This window comes from Piliocolobus tephrosceles, chromosome 21 (genome assembly GCF_002776525.5).
Source record: "Piliocolobus tephrosceles isolate RC106 chromosome 21, ASM277652v3, whole genome shotgun sequence".
NCBI lineage: Eukaryota > Metazoa > Chordata > Mammalia > Primates > Cercopithecidae > Piliocolobus > Piliocolobus tephrosceles.
Window position 1 is genome coordinate 33,680,663 of NC_045454.1, and position 16,174 is coordinate 33,696,836.

Consider the following 16,174-nt stretch of genomic DNA (forward strand, 5'->3'; position numbering starts at 1 on the left):
CAAAAAAAAAAAAAAAAAAAAAAAAAAAAAAAAGATGTAGAGCATGTTAACTTAACCCTCTACTGAATTGCTAGAAACTCCCCAGGACTGAGCCCGGATGTAAAGGCATAAAAACCCTCAGAGTTCCATGGGCATGAACAGCCACCTGGCCTCTGAGTCCCTGTCTGCCAGTGGACAAGATGCAGGAAGGGGCTGGAAGGATAGACAAATACTACCCGGCCTGGGTCATAAACCAGGACCAATTCACATCTTCATTTCCAGTGAGACACACGTGCATGCCAACCACAAGCTTAGGGCACCACAGGAGCAAGCCAGGGTCCCTCAACAGGGAGTGTGTGCAGATATCCCTTCCTCCTTCCACTCAAACAGCACTGAGTGCTCACACATGTGAGGCAATGAGCAGAGCAGTCACAGACCAGGGGGAGGGGACAGGTTCCTGGCCACTGAATTCAAGGATGGTGGAGGGTACAGGCCTTGAGAAACAGCCCAGGCCCAGTTAGGAGGCCTTCTGGAGTGGGCAGCCCACATCCCAGCCCACTCCCACCTAACTCATCTGATACCTCACTCCCACCCCAAAATGACCCTGTTGGGGTCTTGGTGATCACTAGATAGATACCAAGTCATTTTTATCCAAGTGGCAAATCCCCAAGGCTCTTTTCCTTCTGGCGACCACAACCCCTCCCCATTCTCAAAACCAGTGTCGGCCAGGCGCAGTGGCTCACGCCTGTAATCCCAGCACTTTGGGAGGCCGAGACGGGCCGGATCACGAGGTCAGGAGATCGAGACCATCCTGACTAACACGGTGAAACCCTGTCTCTATTAAAAATACAAAAATTAGCCGGGCGCGGTGGCGGGCGCCTGTAGTCCCAGCTACACGGGAGGCTGAGGCAGGAGAATGGCGTGAACCCAGGAGGCGGAGCTTGCAGTGAGTGGAGATTGCGCCACCGCACTCCAGCCTGGGCGACAGAGTGAGACTCCGTCTCAAAAAAAAAAAAAAAAAAAAAACCAGTGTCATGGCGGGACACCCACCTGTCTTCTCCCCAGAACTCTGCCAAAAGAGCTAGAATCTGAAAACATTTGAGCAATGCATGAAACAAGGAAACTTCCTAAAACCAGCAAGCAGCAGCTGTTAGAATAATTCATGTGGTTGTTTCAGAGATGTGTCTTAATCGCTCTGGGTCTTTCTGGAAAGGCGTCCAAAACCTCAAGCTGGAAAATCCTCAGAATCTAGAAAATGTGGGTCCCCCACCAGCTCCCAGGGCTCTGGGTTCACACTGAGCCTCTTCCCGATACCTCCAACTGCTAGAAAGATCTCTCAGGCTAAGCCTGTGTTCCTCGAACCTCCATCCATCTGCTGCTATTTCATTCATAGGAACAGAGCAGAACAAACTTCTCCAACATATGGAGATGGTCCCTCGGATATTTCATTCTTTCAACTATTACTTGTCACACTTTCACCTAACACAAAGCACTACAGTTTGGAGAGGGGGACACACAAGGACGAATCAAATTCTACACCTGCCCCTGGAGCTGGCCAGTCAGATGGGGTCAGAGAGCCATGCTCCCTTCATTCATGAGGGTACTGATGGTCACATGGGGCCTCCACACCTTACTCACTGCATCCTCTGCCATGAAAGTGGACAATGACTGCCCAGGGCCAACACCATGCTGTCCCAGAGCATCCTCCAGGACCTAGCTCAGCACCCCTAAAACCAAAGACACACAATCTAAGGACCTATGTCACCCTCCAGTTCTCGTTCAGCTGCCACCGCTCCGACACTTCTCCTGCCCACCCTTTCTCTGAGTGCCCCAGAGGTTTGCATCATGACATCCTGCCCTGTTTCCCCCATGAGGCTCTAAGACCCCAGAGGGCAGGAATCTCCCTCACAACCAGACACCCCTGGGGCTCAGCACTGGTCAAGCAAGGAAGGCACTTCAACAGTTGTCAAACAGATGAACTGTCCTCAGCCCTTGGTATCCAGTTAATCCCCACCCAATCTTCTTGCAGTGTCTCTGGCACCTGTCCCTGCTTTTTATTCCGTCAGGCAAATCCAAAGCCATATTAGCTCATGCCTGCCTTTTATCAATGGCCTTTCTTCTGCCCAATTCAAGTCGAGATTGTCACGCTCAGAAACCCCTGAGGGCTCTCCACGCTTTGAGAGTGAAGTATAAACAGTCTCCTGTATAAGGACATCAACAATAATCACAACAACCTGCGCTTTCCACTTTAGTTCCCAGTATGACTTTCCATAAATCCTGAGGTCCAGGAGGGTGAATGGTCAACTCCACCCGCCGTGCCCAACACTCCTCCAGTGCAGTGTGCAGAGGAACCCCTTCTCCACAGGAGTTGTGGATACCCTGAGACTGAGAAAGCCAAGAAAAATCATCTCTCTTCTCAGAATAGTGGGTGGGAGGTAATCAGATGCCCCATCTTCTTCAGCTTCTGCCATGTAGTAAGAATTCTAAGTGTGGAGGGCACTGGAGTAAGACGAGGCTACTCTCAGCCTAAGGAGCTGGTCAAGGGCAGGGGCCACTTACCCATGAGGACGTTTGCACCCGTCACTCACCCCAGCCCACCAACTAAGAAGCTCTGCTTAGAGAATCCTACAGCCAACAACACATCTCCTGCACCAGTCACTTCACTGTGTGGCAATGCAAAGTCCAGCTGCATTTCACTCCACAGGATACCTGCTGGAGCAGCTTAAGCTCTAAAATGTCAACGGATTGACTTTAAAGAATAAATTTCAGGCCGGGCGTGGTGGCTCATACCTGTAATCCCAGCACTTTGGGAAGCCAAAGCAGGCAGATCACCCGATATCAGGAGTTCGAGGCCAGCCTAAGCCAATATGGTGAAACCCCATCTCTACTAAAAATACAAAAATTAGCCAGGCATGGTGGTGCACGACCGTAATCCCAGCTACTTGGGAGGCTGAGACAGGAGAACTGCTTGAACCCTGGAGACAAGGTTGCAGTGAGCCGAGATCAAGTCATTGCACTCTGGCTTGGGCAACAAGGGCAAAACTCTGCCTCAAAACAAACATTTTTTAAAAAAAAAACAACCAAGAGTAGTTCACAAACTCAGAAGACTGGTTAAACAGCTCAAAACTACTCCAATTTTTCCAAGCAATTTAAGTATCCTTTTCCCTAATGCAAGAAATCAAGGCAACGGAGTAGAGAAGCTCCCCTCATCTTAAACTTCATAGAAGGGGGATGCAAGATTCTGAGCTGCTCACTCAATGCTGAGCTCCTTCCCCAGGTAGCCACTGTCCATTTCTGCTGTCTTTTGCAATAGCGTCACCTGATCTTATCTCTGGAAAGCAAGAGGAACCCCCTCTGTATTTCCCAAGGGGGTGAGCAAGTCTGCCAGACGGGTGCCAGCAACAGGAAAGGCCTTCAGTCCAGTCCTGAGCCAAGATATTGCGGCCTTCTGGAATCTGCCACCACTCCCACCCCAAATCATCTCTCATCTGAACAAAACATGTTCAATTCCCTTAACCAGGTAACATCCAGCATCCCTGGCAGAGTGTTAAGGCCCTCGCTCTCACCTGGGACTAACACAGTCGACCATCGGAGCCCAGTGCAGGACCTAACATTTAGTTGGCTCCTCCCACTTCCATGGGCTCCTTTTTCATATCTTTAAATGGTCACCCATATATCAATTAAAGGATGTCTACAAATTAAGAGCGATTACATTTTATAATAGATGGGGACCTGTAATCCCAGTGCTTTGGGAGACTAAGGTAGGAGGATGGCTTAAGTCCAGGAGGTCGAGGCTATAGTGATTGTGATCATGAGCCTCTGCACTCTAGCCTGGGTGACAGAGCAAGACCATGTCTCTTCGGGGAAAAAAAAGAAAAAATACAAGGAAAAGTAGTTTTATGCTCTTAAAATGTAAAGTCAGCCGGGCGTGGTGGCTCACACCTGTAATCTCAACACTTTGAGAAGTCGAGGCGAGTGGATCACGAGGTCAAGAGATCAAGACCGTCCTGGCCAACATGGTGAAACCCCGTCTCTACCAAAAATACAAAAACCAGTTGGGCATGGTGGCATATGACTGCAGTCCCAGCTACTTGGGAGGCTGAGGCAGGAGAATTGCTTGAACCGGGGAGGCAGAGGCTGCAGTGAGTCAAGAACATGCCACTGCACTCCAGTCTGGCGAAAGAGCAAGACTGTCTCAAAAAAAAAAAAAAAAAAAAAAAATTCCCGGCTGGGCATGGTGGTGCACGCCTGTAATCACAGCTACTTGGGAGACTGGGGCAGAATCATTTGAACCTAGGAGGAGGAGGTTACAATGAGCCAAGATTGTGCCACTGCACTAGAGTCTGGGCAACAGAGTGAGACTTCATCTCCAAAAAAAACAAAAACAAAAAGGCCAGGCGTGGTGGCCCACACCTGTAATCCCAGCACTTTGGGAGGCCAAGGCAGGCAGATCACCTGAAGTCAGGAGCTCGAGACCAGCCTGACCAACATAGAGAAACTGTCTCTACCAAAAACACAAAATCAGCCAGGTATGGTGGCACAGGCCTGTAATCCCAGCTACTCGGGAGGCTGAGGCAGAAGAATTCCTTTGAACTCAGGAGGCGGAGGTTGCAGTAAGTTGAGATTGCGCCATTGCACTCTAGCCTGGGCAACAAGAGCAAAACTCCATCTCTTTTTTTTTTTTTTTTAATACTTTAAGATCTAGGGTACATGTGCACAATGTGCAGGTTACATACGTATACATGTGCCGTGTTAGTGTGCTGCACCCATTAACGCGTCATTTACATTAGGTATATCTCCTAATGCTATCCCTCCCCTCTCCCCACAATAGGACCCGATGTGTGATGTTCCCCTTCCTGTGTCCAAGTGAAAAACTCCATCTTAAAAAAAAAAAAGATAGGCCGGGCGCGGTGGCTCAAGCCTGTAATCCCAGCACTTTGGGAGGCCGAGACGGGCGGATCACGAGGTCAGGAGATTGAGACCATCCTGGCTAACACGGTGAAACCCCGTCTCTACTAAAAAATACAAAAAACTAGCTGGGCGAGGTGGCGGGCGCCTGTAGTCCCAGCTACTCGGGAGGCTGAGGCAGGAGAATGGCGTAAACCCGGGAGGTGGAGCTTGCAGTGAGCTGAGATCAGGCCACTGCACTCCAGCCTGGGCGACAGAGCGAGACTCCGTCTCAAAAAAAAAAAAAAAAAAAAGATAAAGCCATCACCTACTCAACACTACTACAGTTTTTTAGGTTTGTTTTGTTGTTTTTGTTGTTGTTGTTGTTGTTGTTTTTGGTGGGAGGGGCTCGCTATGTTGTCCAGGCCAATCTCAAACTCCTGGCCTCAAACAATCCTCCCACTTCAGCCTCCCAAAGACCTAAGGTTACCTGAGCCACTGCACTTGGCCACTACAGTATTTTTTTTTTTTTTTTTTTTTGAGACAGAGTCTGGCTCTGTCGCCCAGGCTGGAGTGCAGTGGCCGGATCTCAGCTCACTGCAAGCTCCTCCGCCTCCCGGGTTCACGCCATTCTCCTGCCTCAGCCTCCCGAGTAGCTGGGACTACAGGTTCCCGCCACCTCACCCAGCTAGATTTTTGTATTTTTTAGTAGAGACGGGGTTTCACCGTGTTAGCCAGGATGGTCTCGATCTCCTGACCTCGTGATCCGCCCGTCTCGGCCTCCCAAAGTGCTGGGATTACAGGCTTGAGCCACCGCGCCCGGCCTACAGTTTTTTTTAAGGCAGTCCTGAGAAACCAGAGGCAACCCTAAGTTTTCCCTCCTCATGTCCTGTCCCATCCTCACCCTACAGACACCCAAAATGACCTCAGGGCTCAAAAAAAGGCAGGGCGTGGTGGCTCACACCTGTAATCCTAGCACTTTGGGAGGCCAAGGTGGACAGATCACTTGAGACCAGGTAGTTCAAGACTAGCGTGGCCAACATGGTAAAACCCCATCTCTACAAGAAAATACAAAAATGAGCTGGGCGTGGTGGCATGGGCCTGTAATCCCAGCTACTTGGGAGGCAGAGGCACGAGAATCCTTGAATCCTGATGCAGAGGTTGCAGTGAGCTGAGACTACGCCACTGCACTCCGGACTGGACAACAGAGCGAGACTCTGTTTCAAGAAAAAAAAAAAGACAAGGCCCTGAGGAAGGAAACTGGCCAATGGACCTACATAAATAAAGTAAGAAGGAAGTTAAAGCAAAATTCACCAAGCCACAAAGGCATCAGTACGAACAACAGAGATCAGAAAATCTAATTCCAGGAGAAAACAGGGATATATCCTCATTCCTTCTGCAAGTCAACATTGGGCAGGCCACTCCTCCTCCACTTGAGCCTCAGTTTCCTGTTCGTGCCCAGTGTTGGGTTCGGTAGAACACAGGACACAGAAGAAAGTCCCAAGTAGAATCCTAAGTTTGTCTGCTACCCAACTACCAAAAACAGTTACATTTCTAATCCTATAACCTGACAGATACAAACTGACAGTAAGACTGCAATTACATTTCAACCCACACTCAGTATATGTTAATATACTTGCCCAAGAAAACTTCAGAAGCAGACCAGGCAACTCCTACCACCGACATGTGAGGCTCCCACCCTTTCCCCAGACTTCAGTATCAGGAAATGTTGCTTGTACAGTCGGAAGAGAGACAACAAAAAGACTCAACACTAAAAACTTGACCAAAAGTTTGGGGAAGGGAGGCAGGACACAGATGACCCACATACCAACTACCGAGAAGATCAGTTCATCAAACAAATGTGTTAACAAAAAACACCAAATATGGCCAGCATGGTGGCTCACACTTGTAATCCTAATACTTTGGGAGGCTGAGGTGGGTGGACCATCTGAGATGAGGAGTTCGAGACCAGCCTGACCAACATGATAAAACCCCATCTCCACTAAAAATACAAAAATTAGCTAGGCATGGTGGTGGGCGCCTGTAATCCCAACTACTCGGGAGGCTGAGGCAGGAGAATCGCTTGAACCCAGTGAGCTGAGATCGCGCCACTGCACTCCAGCCTGGGCGACAGAGACTCCATCTCAAAAAAACAAAAACACCAAACACACCAGCAAACTCTCCCTGGGTAAGAGTAGCTCTAAGAGAATCCTAGGAAAGGAGCTGACTATAGAATCCTCTGAAAGAACCACCACTGAAGGGGGAGGGCACGAACGCTCGGCAAACCCAGGGACACTACATGAGACGACCGAAAATGAAGTTTAGGTGTTCCATCAATGATAAGCAAGTCCTGAGAACAGCACAGTTCTCATGAATGATTGAACCAATTCAATCGATGCCTTCAAACCAAGGATTCAGTTCACCACTCTCCTACTTTCTCCAGCCACACTGAGCAACAGGGAAAAAGGTTCCTCTGCGGATGTGAACAAAGGTGGCAGTAGCCGTTTTCAAAACTTGCTGGCAGAGTGAATCTGTGCTAAACACACAAAAGAACTAAAAATCTGCTGTCACTACCACCAAAATCCACCAACTTGAAACCCCAGCAACAAGAAGACAGATGCTCCTCGATTTATGATGGGTTTATTAGAATGTAGCTCCACTGGGAGTAGAGAATATCAAATGCATTTAACACAGCCACTGGTCACTTTACAATGATTTGACTTACAATTTCTCAACTTTACCATGGTACAGAAGGGATCCGCGTTCAGGAGAAACTGTTACAAATCAAAGGGAGCTCCTCGACTTACAATGGGGTTACCTCTGATAAACCCAACATAAAGTTGAAAATTTTTAAGTCAAACCATCGTAAATTGGAGGCCTACTTTACTGGCCTAAAATCTGCCCACCTCCAAGGTCAGGGCAAGCAGTGGTCTCTAAGGTAAGGATGTGTTGAGTATAGATTCACAGCCACTGACTCAAAGGTTAACTGCACAGAATGGCTGTGACTGGAGAAAATGTTAAGTTGGTATTATTTGCAGAGTTAGGGCCATAGGGTTTTTCACATCCCTTCCAGATAATCTGATCAGACCTTTTTTATCCCCCCAAAGACAAGAGTCTCACTCTGTCGCACAGTCTGGAGTAAAATGGCACGATCTCCCCTCACTGCAACTTCAACCTCCTGGGCTCAGGCGATCCTCCCACCTCAGCCTCATGAGTAGCAGGGCCTACAGGTGCGTGCCACCACACCTGGCTAATTTTTTTTTTTTTAAGAGATGGGGGATTGCTATGTTGCGTGGGCTGGTCTCGAACTCCCGGACTCAAGGAATCAGCCTGCCTTAGGCTCCCAAAGTGCTAGGATCACAGACGTGAGCTGCCACGCCCAGCTTTGATCTGACTCTTAGACCTCCAAATTGTTAGCCTGCAGCCAGATTCTATTATAAAGAAAACCAAGCTCCTCAATCTGAGTGTTACATTGTAAATGATAACTGAGATGTGAGGTGTTCAAGAATCACTGTGTAGTTGACATCTGGCGGGGGAGAAAGCTTTTTGGCTCTGAGGTAAATAGACAGGCAAAGGCTGGAATACCCCTGACTGCTTGTAGACACTTTCCACTTGTCCTCACAGCGTCCTGTTAGGTCAAAGATGCTGTCTCGGCCAACAGAAGAGAAAGCTGAGGCCAGCTGATCAGGTGACCCATCCAAGGCTGAAGAGTGGTAAATTGCATGTCGTCAGTGACAAAGCCAGGTCTGACCAACGCCAAGCTGGTTGGAGAGCAGTCAGTCTGGAAGGCAAGTCCAGGAGGATGAGATTTACCCTGGCGCTCCCAGACGCCACTGCAAGTACTATCAAACCACCTACTTCCAGCCCCAGCCCTGAGTCCACTCAGTGACAGGGACCCCTCTCAGTTCTCTAAGGAAGGTTCCCATGACAGATCTGCCTGGCCAACAGCTTCCCATCTCACAGATGGAAGTCAGGATGCTGGCTTCTGCAAGCCCTGGACCAGGAAGGAGGCTGCCTCCTGGCTTGGGGCACAACCAACCCAGGCATTTAGTATCGTCAAGAAGGCCCCAAGGCTGTGGAAAAATCAGAAATCAGAAAGGCTGAGGTGGGTCCCAGCCGCAGAATAATGAGCAAGGTGACTGGTAAGTATCACCCACTGTAGGGGACTTTGCCTTCTTCTCAGGAACATGGAGAGAGGGGAATAGGCTGGGGCACAAAGCTGAGGCATGCACCCAGTGTGGCTCCAAAGGGTGCATGCAGACAGTGACAGTTTGCCATGAGCGTGGTGTCGTCCCCCACAGAAGAGGTGGGGCAGCTAATGCTTAACTCTGGCTCACCTGTTACAGTCCTAACAGTACTCACTGAACTCCAATGTGTGGAACACACGGGCACTGGGGTCAGCCATTTGCACTCGCCATCTCACTCCTAGCACAGCTTCCATGAGAGATAGCAAGCACCCCCCTGAGATACCAAACACACCCCTGACAGAAATGGGAAATCGGTGAAGTTCAACAAGGTCCTTTGCCAGAAGTGGCCAGGCAGAGCTCACACCAGGCTGTCGGAGGCAAAGCCAGGGCTGTCCTGGATGCCACTAGAGACAAGCTGCTCAGCAACAGGCACATGGTCATACTTGGCAAAAAGCAGGCGTCCCCTAGACTCAAAGTGGCCTCCTTGGCACAGGAGGAGCTGCTGTGCCACCATAATACAGCAGTATTTTTAAAGTGTGTGCTCGAAGGCACCACCTTATTTAGGCTACGTTTCAAGGTTCAAACCAGAATATCTAACCAGCAAGGCAGGCCAGGCAGCGCCAGATCCTGAGACGGAACCGCAGGAAGAATAGCTGAGGGATTCTTCAACAAATCCTTCAAACAAGTGGAATTTCTCCCCAATCCTGTACCACATGGCCACACCCCTCCCCACAGGCACAGCTACTATCTTTGAGGCCAAGCGGCAGGAAAGCCCTGAAGTCTCAACCACCCCACCCACCACTCCCCATCCCCCACCCCCTGCCCCAAAAACGCCAACTTTGACTTGCTGGGAGCCCCCCTTTAAAGTACTGCTCATCTCCTGCCAGCAAATCCTATCTCAGAAGCCAGCCTCCAGCATCCTCAGAAATTGCAGGTCTTCAGTCCTTGCATATAAGGAACCCTAAAATCAGGAATCAGGCAGAAAGGCAAGTTCCCTGACAAACTCACCTGTGAAACATGGGGTGCCTCTGGAGGCTCAGGAGAGACAAAGCGGGTACAGTGTACAGAGGAGCTGCAAGGGGCCCTGGCAACTGTGCAAACCAGTGCAAACGTGCAACATTCTGACTGAGGGCCCCTCTCTCCCACACCTAGAGGGTTTCGTGGATTCCCAATCACTTCCTGAGGCTACCTGAAGATATTCTATTAGGGTAAATTCCTTTGTCTTCTAAAAGACTAACCTACATTTCCATCAGACAAAAAGAGGTCACAAATATAGTCTGGAAAGCACAGGTGGGGGAAGGGCGAGAGGCCCACGGTCTGACACTCTCTTGACAAAAAAGTCCCAGAACCTGTTTGAGGGGATGCTGGGGAACCCATGCTCAAGTGGGACCTGTCCTCAGTAGTACCTTTGTTTCTGACAGCATGGGTCTCACTACTTCCACCTCCCCGCAACCACCAACCACTTCAAGATCTGTCTTTATCTCAACCTTAATACACTGCCTTCCTAATTCCATTCAAAGACATACCTTTGCACAGTTACCACTTAAGTCCTGTTAACCTGAAAGACCCACAGTCTGAGGCCAGAATGTGGAAAGTCACCTCCCAAAGCAGCTCAGATAACTCAAAAGCATCCATTCTAACAAACGACCACACTTAGCAGGCAGCATAGTTCTGTAAGCCTCAAACTATAACACTGCCAACTCGTTCTTCTGGTTCTGCCGCACTTCCCAACCAGACAAGGGTTAGGAGGAAATCCCAGGGATGCACTATTACCCCAGGACAGCTGCTCGGGAAGACTTCACCCACTCACCTATTTCATAATCTTCCTAGTTTTCTACCAGCATAAATTAACTCAATTATGGGGGGAGGAAGGTCTAGAGAAAAGAGCCCTGCCTGTTCCATTTGATGGCACAGAAACACCCTGAGTCCAAGCAGACAGTTCTTCAGACAAGCATCTGAGCTGCCCAGGCTTTGAGGTGTCAGTACATGCTAATGATGATCCTTAACAAAATTCGTGGTAAAGGGCCATTACATTTTTGTCTCTGTTGGGAATTGACATATGCAAGACTCTGGTAGTCATTCTTAATTTTCTCCCAAGAGAACAAACACCAAAAAAGCCGCCAACATTTCAAGAATGGCTTTACAACTTTCCCAGCCACATTCTTCAGAGGCATCCTTTAGTCATCTGCTGTCTTAAGACCCAAAGAGGTCCCAGATGTGAGCCTCACTGCACCAGCCCTTGCCTTATCCCCTTCAAGAGGGTCCCCCTACTTGTTCTCTGATCCGAGTAGGAGAAAGGCCCTTTCTGGCTCACCAGGTCACAGTGTCCTTCTCTCCTTGATCCTGGTAAGTTTCCCCACGTTTATGAGATTAATTACGACTCCTGGTCCACTAATCTCACTATAAACTCCACTGAGCAGGGATTCCTAGCAGTGTCAGAGGCACAGTATGCACTCTGATATTTGTTGAATAAATCAATCTAGAAATTACTACTTGCAATGCCAGAAATTCAGAGAATAAATGATGCAAAACAAGTCAGAGGAGCTACTGAAGAGCTGAAAATTAGAGTATTTAAAACACGTTTCCTCATTAAAAACATACACACACGCAAAATACAGAGACACTAAAAAGTTTTCTAAAAAAAAAAAACTATTGCTAATCCTAATGTGTAGACCTTTATTGACATTTTGGTACAAATCCTTCCAGGATTTTTTCCTACTGAAAGTAGCATTATATTTCTCCCTCACTATCAAAATATAAGATTATAGGATTTGCCAAATGATACTGCATTACTAGAGATGACTTGACATTTTAAAAAATGATGTCATCTGGGTGGAAACAACAAAGCATCCGCCAGGCGCGGTGGCTCACTTCTGTAATCCCATCACTTTGGGAGGCTGAGGTGGGTGGATTACGAGGTCAGGAGTTCGAGATCAGCCTGGCCAGCATGGTGAAATCCCATCTCTACTAAAAATACAAAAATTAGCAGGGCATGGTGGCGCACACCGGTAGTCCCAACTACTCGGGAAGCTTGAGGCAGGAGAACTGCTTGAACCCAAGAGGTGGAAGTTGCAGTGAGCCGAGATCATGCCTCTCCAGACTGGGTGACAGAGCGAGACTCCGTCTCAAACAAACAAAAAACACACTGCATCTAAATCACTAAAACACAAGCCTTCCCATTCTCTACAGCCCTTCCAAGAAGCAATCTTTATAAAAACCGGCTTCAGAATTTTAGGAGACAAATTAGAAATGAAAGATGAGGCCGGGCGCGGTGGCTCAAGCCTGTAATCCCAGCACTTTGGGAGGCCGAGACGGGCGGATCACGAGGTCAGGAGATCGAGACCATCCTGGCTAACACAGTGAAACCCCGTATCTACTAAAAATACAAAAAACTAGCCGGGCGAGATGGCGGGCGCCTGTAATCCCAGCTACTCTGGAGGCGGAGGCAGGAGAATGGCGTAAACCCAGGAGGCTGAGCTTGCAGTGAGCTGAGATCCGGCCACTGTACTCCAGCCTGGGTGACAGAGCGAGACAACGTCCCCAACAAAAAACCAAAAAAAAAAAAAAATAAAGAAAGATGAAGGAGGGGAGAGAGTAAGTGAAGACAGAGGATATAGAAAATCCCTTGCAAATTTCCCACACTCTATAAACTGCTTCCTCTAGAAAAGGGCCAACTTAGGCCAGGCGCAGTGGCTCATGCCTGTAATCCCAGCACTGTGGGAGGCCGAGACGGGTGGATCACGAGGTCAGGAGATCAAGACCATCCTGACTAACACGGTGAAATCCTATCTCTACTAAAAATACAAAAATCAGCCGGGCGCGGTGGCGGGCGCCTGTAGTCCCAGCTACTCGGGAGGCTGAGGCAGGAGAATGGCGTGAACCTGGGAGGCGGAGCTTGCAGTGAGTGGAGATCGTGCCACTATACTCCAGCCTGGGCGACAGAGCGAGACTCTGTCTCAAAAAAAAAAAAAAGGGGGCCAACTTTTCTGAGTCCAAAGCTGAAGAAGAGAATGCAAAATAACAACTAACTCTGTGGTTTAGCTCCTTAAAATCCAGTTGGTAACACTGCTCCACTAGAACAAAGCATGACTAGCATGGTGTCCCCATGTCACCAGATTATCCCCTACCTCCACGAACAGAGGTGCCCTGGAGCCTGGACAAGAAAATGGCCTTATGTTTTAGAAGCACCAGAGAAATGCTCAGTGGGGTTCGCAAACTGCAGCATTTGTGGGCTCTAGAACACCAAGTACAGGCTGCCTGGCTCGGCCTCTCTACTAAGAGGCCTTGAGCAAGCCAAGCTGCCTGGCCTCCAGAAGCCCCAAATTCCTCACCTGTAAAGCGCAGATAATACTCCCCTACTCCCCAAGGGATTGTTATGAGCACTGAATATGTCTGTGCAGGGGAGCTTAGCACACAGTAGGCACTCAAACCCGAGGGCTAGTATGAGCTATCAGCCCTCCACAGCTTGTGGTCAGGTCTGACAAACTTCTGCTTAGCATATGTTAACAAACTGGTGCCAGCAAACATTATTTCATGTAATCTAGTTTAAAAGAAAACTTATAAAGATTACCAGAAAAGTAAGTAAGTCAACAAGACTACAGTCCAAGACTGTAGTCCAACCCGCATAGAGGGCTGTCTCTCAGTTTCTGTGCTGCCACAGCCAGGAGGTGTCACTGTGTGAATGGGCACACAGAATCAGAGATGTTACCAGCACTATGTACTCCAAGAAAACTGAAAGAAGTAAACCGGTAGAAAGAGAGAAAATTAAAGGCTCAAGTGACTCACTCGGACTTTGATCTAAAGAATCCAAAGCTCTTAAGATAAGGATGAACTATACACCTAAAGACGTGAAGTCAGACCTACAAAATTTTGCCCTGTGCAAAATTCTCAGAGCAAAAACACGCACCTAAGGGTTGTCAATCACTTCCTAAGGGAGGGGTCACCATTCATTTCTGGGTCCCAGTGTGCGCACACTCCAAGTGTCCGTCAGACTCTCAGCCTGGGCCCTGCCCATAAGCCTTTCCTTGTTGAAGTGATCAATTCCGATTCTTGGCAATAATCCTTTTAAAAGGCCAGCTGCCGCTGTCTAGTCACTGATGCCGACCCACTCCAGGTGGGAAAAAAGAAATCAATGGAGCCACCGCCCAGATGGGGAGGCAAATTTAAAGTGTCGGGCCTTGAGAAAGGCCGGAGAACAGAGAGGGGGAAGGGTCCCGCGGATCCCGGGGGTCAGGCAGGAAGGGCGCGAGCTGGGGGAGGGCCGGCCCTCCAGGCGTGGGCGCGCGGGGACTCTTATTCTGACACGGGATCGGCCGCCGCCGCCGCCGCCGCGGGGTTCAGCGTCGCTGCCCAGCCCGCCCCGGGACCCCCGCCCTTGAGCGGGACCCCCGCCCCGCGCGCCCACGTGCCGTCTTCCCGCCGCCTCCACCCGTCCCGACCGCTCCGAAGAGGCACCTCGCGGCCCAGCCCTTCCCCCGACCCCGCAGGAAGCACAGGACGGAAACGGGGCGACGCCGCGACTTTCCGGGACCCCCGCCCCTCCCGGCCCCCACGTGCCCAGGCCGCCTCGGGGCGAGGAACTTTCCAGGGCAGCGCAAGAAGACACTCCCAGAATACAAGGAGTAGAACTCGGCTCGCTCTCACTTTTCCACGCTCATGCGGGAGTCCCTCACAGCCCCCCGAGGCCCCGACCCTGCGCCGCCCGCGCCGCTCCAGTCTCAGCCGCGCGTTCCCAGCCCCCGCCCCCCACCAAGTTTGGTCCAGAACTTACCGGGCCGCGGGTCGGCCGGGCCCTAGGGCAGCGCGCAGGTTAGTGGGGCTGCGGGTCCGGGGTCGCCCGCGGGGCCGGGCGGCGGAGGGGCCGGGGGCGCCGGACCGCGCGCGCTCGTTCCGCCTGTGGGGCCGCCCGGGCCCGCGGCGCTCGCTCCGCCGGTCCGCCCGCCCGCCCGCGCCGCCGGCCAGATAATGCGCCCCTCGGCCGCACACATGGAGCCCGGCGCCGGCGTCACCGCCCGGGACATGCGCACCAGGTCAGCGCGCCCGGCCCGCGGCCCCCAAAACACCGGGGAGCTCTTAAAGGCGACGCCGCCCGCCCGCGCCCGGCTGGGCGGGGCCCGGCGACCGAGGGGCGGGGCCTGACGAGAAGGGAGGAGCTCGGAGGCGGGGCTCCGGGCGTAGAAGGCGGGCCCCTGAGGTGTGGGGGCGGGGCCTGTCGGTACCGCCCCGGAAGCACCGCCCCTCTCCGGCGCGCTCCCACGCGACACCTCGCTGGGCGTGCTGGTTTCCCACGCGGGCACCGGCTGACTCCCTCCCCGCCGAGTCCCAGCGCCCTCCGCAGGCTGAGGGGTCGTGGCCAACTCACCGGCGGCAGAGCCGGGCGGGCCGCACCCAAGGCTGACTCACGACGCGCTCACCGCTGACCTCGCGCCAGCTGAGCTGGGCGACCTCAAGCAACTCAGGGTTGCCTCTGAAACGCCGGTTAGAATGTCACCCCCGCGGGGTCGTCACGCGGAAGCTCTTTGGGAACTTCGGCCCCGGTGTCTGTGGGGAGGGCGGGTGTGGGTCGGCTGAACGATCACTTCTCCAGCGCAGTGAACAGAGTTCTACAAAGAAAGCTCCAGACCCACCCACCTCAAGACACTTAGGGACGACTGCTCTCCCTGTCTAGTTACCTCCCAATCTGCCCTCGTGCCTCTGGGAGAAGGTGAAACCCCCTCAAGAAAGCAAATCTGCACCCTTCCCTCTCCAGTGACGAGGAGGAAACACAGGAGACAGAATGAAAGCCTGAAAGAGAATGGACTTTGGAGATGTTAAACTACATAAAGCGAAATACAATTTCAATAGGGAAAATATCAAGTTCATGGAAAATCTACTACCACAAGAAAGCTCTCAATGCCAAAATCAGGTTCTGAGGAATCCCCAAAACCGCCTCTTTTCATGGTGTTTTAAAACAATTCCTGATGAGACACCTAGACTCCTGAAGAGTGGTGGTGACATGCTTTATCGCATACCCTAATACATCTATATGTACAACTGAAACAAAAGTTTCACCAAACATAAATTTACCACATGCAATGTACTGTTTTCTTTTCTTTTTTCTTTTTTTTTTTTTTTTTTTTTTT

At 50.8% G+C, this 16,174-nt stretch overlaps 1 protein-coding gene across 9 annotated transcripts in view; it reads right to left on the reverse strand.

Moving 5' to 3' along the window:
• The window catches only part of GATAD2A (GATA zinc finger domain containing 2A), a 132,035-nt gene that overhangs the window by 95,125 nt on the left and 20,736 nt on the right, over positions 1 to 16,174 (reverse strand). For 2 of the 9 annotated variants that reach the window (XM_023229581.3, XM_023229579.3), the window contains exon 1: positions 14,824 to 15,160. The exons of 5 other annotated variants lie outside the window; for them this stretch is intronic. The gene's annotated coding sequence lies outside the window, so the exon portion shown is untranslated. Of the gene's footprint in view, positions 1 to 14,823; positions 15,161 to 16,174 lie in introns of those variants that run through there. 2 more of the 9 variants (XM_023229578.3, XM_023229576.3) reach the window with 1 other exon arrangement.